This window comes from Protopterus annectens, chromosome 1.part1, assembly GCF_019279795.1.
Source record: "Protopterus annectens isolate FY-2018-M chromosome 1.part1, PAN1.0, whole genome shotgun sequence".
Classification (NCBI taxonomy): Eukaryota; Metazoa; Chordata; order Ceratodontiformes; family Protopteridae; genus Protopterus; species Protopterus annectens.
Genome location: NC_056726.1, coordinates 290,298,387 through 290,304,386, shown reverse-complemented (window position 1 = coordinate 290,304,386; position 6,000 = coordinate 290,298,387).

Genomic DNA, 6,000 nt, shown 5'->3' with positions numbered 1-6,000 from the left:
TTCCTCAGATTTTACAATACCTAACTGAGATGCTGGACAAAGGCCTTTCCTTTTCATCAATTAAGATTCATGCTTCTGCCATTTCAGCCCATTACAATACGGAACCACCCATCTTTTCTCATCCTTTAATAAGGCAGTACCTCAGAGGGGCCAAAAACATCAGGCCTCCAAGGAGAGCACCAATTCCAGCATGGGACCTCAATTATATCTTGGAAAAACTCGCACTGCCTCCTTTTGAGCCAGCCTCAACAGCGTATATAAAATTTTTATCCTGGAAAACAGCTCTGCTCCTAGCAATAACCTCTGCAAGACGAGTCTCGGAGTTACAAGCACTCATGACTGTGGAACCTTTTATCTTTTTTCATCCAGACAGGGTTTCTCTGAGGACAAACCCAACATCTATGCCTAAGGTGGTGTCCAGTGTGGCCCTTAACCAAACCATTCATTTGCCTACCTTTTATCAAACCCACAGAACAAGGGTGAGAAAATTCTGCATTCTTTGGACATACACAGCTATGCTTCTACTTGGACAGAACTGTAGCTTTCAGAAAGACTGAGCAACTTTTAGTGTCATATGCTACAGGATCACAAGGAAAGGCTATCTCAAAACAGACTATTTCTAAATGGATAGGCCATTGCATCCGTTTCTGCAATTCTCAGCATGGCAAATCAGTGCCTAAGGGCATTAGGCCTCATTCTACCAGAGCAGCAACCACTTCAGCAGCCTTCCTCAGAGGAGTACCAACCAAAGACATTTTAGAGGCTGCAACTTGGGAGTTCAGTGCACACTTTTACAAAGCACTACCACTTTACCTCTTTACTCTAAATCCAGAGCAGGCTTTGCCACTGCAGTTCTGCAGGGCCTCATAGCCTCTCCTAATCCTATTTAGCCCAGCCACCTATCCTCAGCTTTGGGATTCAACCCAAGAGTAATGACTGCAACAGTGAAACACGATGAATATAGAACAGTTGTGTACCTACCATAAATGTAGATGTTAGAGTGTATTCACCGTTGCAGTCCAGGTTACCCACCCACCATCCCCCATATCTTTGCTGGAACTTATCTGCATTTCTCTAATCTATACAACCTATGTGGTGTATTTGCTTGTAGATGAAGGTTTATGTGCATGCTTTTTTATGAAAACAATTTTTTAGCCTACCCTTTTTGGGGGCACCTGACATCTGGGGCAAGAAAAACTGAAGAAAATGGCGTCGGCTGCATCTTTTATACCCCTGGCGCACTGACGTCAGGGAAGAGGCGACAGCAACTGACGTCGGACCAGGACTTTGGAATTCAGGCCGACTGCGGGTAGCCTGCCAGCAGGATAACCCAAGAGTAATGACTGCAACAGTGAGTATACTCTAACATCTACATTTATGGTAGGTACACAACTGTACTTTCTAGGTTCCCAGGAAAGAAGGCACTTGGAGACCAGTTCTGCATCTCTCTCTCTCATCTAAACACCTTTCTGAAGGCCCCTTTTCAGATTTTCAGACTTTTCCTCTGCTGCTTCCTCAGGCTTTTCTAGTTTCTCTGGACCTCAAGGGTGCTTTCAGGAAGTTTTTACGTTTCTCTGTTGCTTCCTGGCATTTTCAGTTTTCTGCTTTGCCCTTTGGTCTCTCTTGTGCCTCAAAAGTATTCATCAAATGTCTCGCTCTTGTGATTGCTTTTTACAGGCTAAGGGTGTTACAGGTCTTTCCCTACCTAGACAACCTACCTTTTCAGTCCTCCTCTCCAGAGATTCTACTGCAGCATCTTCACTTTGGCATTTCTGTTCTGCAAAGCCCGGGGTTCACTATAAATTTCCAAAAGTCCTTCCTGACACCTTCACAAGATCATGTGTTTCTGAGATGCAGGTTCGAGACTGTTCCAGTGCTGGTATCCCTGCCTCTTCCCAAGGCCTTAATTCTCATTGCCTTCTTTCAGTCCCTTTTTCCTCTGTCCTCAGTTACACCCAATGAGTTTGAGATCTCTTGAGTTTCATGGCCATTTCATCCACCATTTGTTTGTAGCTAAACTCCACATGAGAGAGCTTCAGTGGTTTCTAAAGTCAGTTTGGCTTCAGCACTGTCATCTTCTAGATTTCATAGCCCCTCTTCTTCCATGCCTCAAGCTGGAATTTCAGTGGTGGATTCGGCAGTTGTCACTCAATCCAGGGCTTTTTTTTCAACCTCCACTCCTCTCTTGGGAGCTATTCACAGATGCTTCAGACATGGGATAGGGAGCTTCCTTCGGCTCTCTAAAAGTGCAGAGTCTATGGTCACCTCAGCAAAAGAAAGGCCATAAAGATGAGAGCTCTTCTGTTAACTCTTCAAGCATTTTATCCTGTTTTCACTCCAGGGCCCCTCAAGGTACTTGCATACAATACCACAGTGATATGCTATGTCAACAAGCAATGGGTACAAGATCTTATCTTCTATGCAGGTTAACACTTCTAGTGTGGGAGCTAGTTATCCAGTGTCAAGTGACGCTTCAGGCAGTTTACAATCCCTCAGGTCAGAACATTGTGGCAGACTCTCTGAGTAGGTTCATACCATAATCCCATGAGTGGATGCTTCACAGGAATATGTTTCTGGACATTGTCCACCAGTGGGGTATTCCTCAAGTAGATCTATTTGCCTCCCTTCTGAGCAGACAGCCTCCTCTTTTTTGTGCCAGAGCCCCATGTTCTCTAGTCTGGAGGGTGGATTCCCTCTCTTTTTCTTGGAAGGGGATGTTTCTTTATGCCTTCTTTCCCGTTCCTCTCATTCCAAAATCCTGCTCAAGATAAAGCAAGATGCTCCCAAAATCTTGCTGGTTGACTCCCTTTTGGTCCAGACAGCATTGGTTCTCTCTTCAGCATTTAGCCAAGGGCAATCATCACAAGTTACCTCACAGGGTGGGCCTGCTCACACAGGGCAAGGGATCCTCTTATCCATCGCCAACTGTCCATTCTTCAGCTGACATTGGATGCTAGAATTTTGATTTCATATAGACACATTTTTTCTGAGCATTTGCTTAGGGTCCTGTAGGAGGCCAGGAAGCACACAACTAGGAAGTCTGAAGTATCTAAATGGAAGAAGTTTTCTGTTTGGTGTTTTTCTTGTAACCTGGATCCACTTTCTGTGGGTCTTCCTTTGTGTCTTTCTTATCTGTGTGAATTGCTCAATGCTGGGTTGGAATATTCTTCTGTTAAGGCCCACTGATAAGTGGGCTTGCCAGCTATTTTTGCTTGGCTGTCATTAGCCTGTAGATTTGAGGCTAAACAGTTTCTTAAAGGCATCCTTCATGTTAGACCTTCCATGAAGCCTTTCCCTCCTTCTTGGATTTTAATTTTGTTTAGGAGAAGTTGACCCAAGCTCCTTTTGAACCTGCAACTTCATCTTCATTGTGGCATATTTCCTAGAAAGACTGTTCTTCTGTTGGCACTTACTTCTGCCAGACAGGTGTCTGAGCTTCAAGCCCTTATGGCTTATCTTCCTATTTTGTACTTTTCCATAAGGACATGGTGTCCCTTCATACTAATACTTCTTTTATGCCCAAAGTGGTGAATGAGTTGTCTCATAATCAGTCTGTTCATCTGCCCACTTTTTTCTCTTCTCCACAATCTACTAATTAGAAGGTTTTGCACACTTGAGATGTGCATAGACCACCCAGATTTTATTTGGATAAAACCATTTTTTTTGCAAATCTGATCAGCTTTTTGTTTCCTTTTATCGTTGATCTCTAGGATTGGCTGTTTCCAAGCAATCTATTTCTTGGATGACTGAAGACATTTCTTTTTCTTGTTGTTTTCATGACAAGAGCCTTCCTTTTGTTAATGCTCATTCGTTTAGGGCGTGGCTTCTCCTGGTGGTTTTTTTTTTTTTTTTTCAAGTGTTTGGATGCAAACTTTATTCTTGAGGCAGCTACCTGGACTTCTATGCATATGTTTACTAAGCATTATAATTTGGATATGATATCCAGAGCTAGAGCTGGTTTTGCTAGGGCCATTCTTCATGGGTTCCTAGAGGGCTCTGCTGGTCCTTTCTCCTCCCTCTCTTCTTCCTTTGCACTCCCTCTATTGTAAGTAATACTGCAACAGTGAAATGGAAGGGCATAGTACAGTTGGTAGATGGTCTTCTCGTCACTGCTGCATTATTCACTCCCTCTCTCCTTCCCCTGGTTCTTTTCCCTTCTGGATGTGCTTGTTACCTCTCTAATTCTTGGAGTAGCATTCCTACTGGGCTTCAGTTCTGAGGCTGCTATGTCCGGACATCACCTTTATGCCATATGTTGTGCACAGGGAGCACACACATGTGACGTACAGTGTACCCTTAGCAACCTAAAAGCTTTAGTATACTGGCTGAATGTTGGGCTGCCCTTGGCAGGAGATTCCTATTGTAAAGAATACTGCAATGGTGAACAGGAGGACAATCTACTGTTATGGTACGATCTTGCACAACTGTACTTTCTTTATCATATCCCCTAGTCTTCAGTCTCTGTATTATATCCAGTGTCATGTTCTCAAACTCATCCTGATCTGTGCATAAATAATTTGTCCATGCCACATGCCTATGTATGGTATGTTGGGTCATGTACTTTTCTCCCCAGTTCTGCCCTTGGATTCAGCATGATCTGATTGTCCAGCTTGAGTAGCGGCCACCAGTTCTCTCCACACTAAAAGGCAGATGGTGGAAATCAATCGATACCTGTTCATGTGACTTGGGGAAAAAAGTGTTTAGGAAACATGGCTTTGTGCTAGGACTGGGTCTTGTGTAGATTGTTGCATGTAATTGCTAATAGTGGCAGACCCCCCCCCCCTTTCACTTTGCGAACATCCACAGACATATGCACCAGCAAATGTCTGAACTCTTGTCAACTGATACCTGGTGCACACACAAATGACTTCACATATGCTGTCTGTGTGCAAGGTTGTCACTACTAAAGCTGCTGGGATGGTCTGCCAGTGAGCCTACAAGGAGTCTTAAGAACCTGGATGCTGTTGTCTTGGACTCCAGTTCTGCCTCCCTTTATGACATATCTTTTAGAGAACAATTAAGGTTCATGAATTCCTCTGCAGAGTAGTCTGTGGCCCTGTTCTTTCTCCCTGAAAATGTCTTTGTGTATGTGAGGAAGGAGAAGTAAACCTTTTGTCACTGATCAGTATATCCTATCATCAGTGTTTCCAAAATGCTGATTGGAAGTACCTAGCTGTTTATGAATCTCCCAAGCAAGCGAGTGCCTTCTGTAAAGCCCCCAAGGTGAATGTGGAAATTCTGAGAGGACATTATGGGCTGGTTACTTTGTGATCTCATAGAGCACAGGGCCAGAGACCACAACATTTTGCTGCTTTGCCACCAAATAAGTAACCTATAGCCCAACACTTTACATAAGAGAATGTAGTCCTCTGCTGTGTTGGGCTGATAGTCCTCAGCTTTCATCTTACCTCTATAAGTTCTAGTAGTCCTTAGTGGTTCAGGCACTGTGGAAGCTTTCCTTCCTGCCTAAATTCTGACTGAAGGAGGAAATTTTCTACAGCTTCTGGAGTGGGCTTTATTTTTATACTACACTGAGAATATGGCTAGGGCTGCAGGCTTAGATTTGTGCATGTATAGGATGGCCTGATTGAGACTGTCCTCCCTAAAAAGGAGCACAATTCAAAGGGGAGAGTTTATATGGCCAAATTTTTTTTAGACCTGGTGGTGGTCTCTTGAAGATAAAATGCACCTTATCCACTATGGAGAACCTCTACCTCTGTGAATTGTCCTCAGTCCCATCCCTTTTTATGTCTTGTCAACCCCAAATGAGAAATCTGTTTACAGACCAAGAAAGGCACTTGAAAATCAAACTTGCCCTCATCTGGTCCTGACCAAGTCATCCAAGAGCACAATTCTGTCGACTACTTTCTAGGGCTTATCATGAAGAGGTTGAGCGCTATTTCAAAAGACCATTGAGTTATGCATATGGTTATGGATCTTAGAATGCTTAGGATTCTCCTCAAAACAGCTTCAGTAAGTGATCAGGCTTTCTGCAGCTCT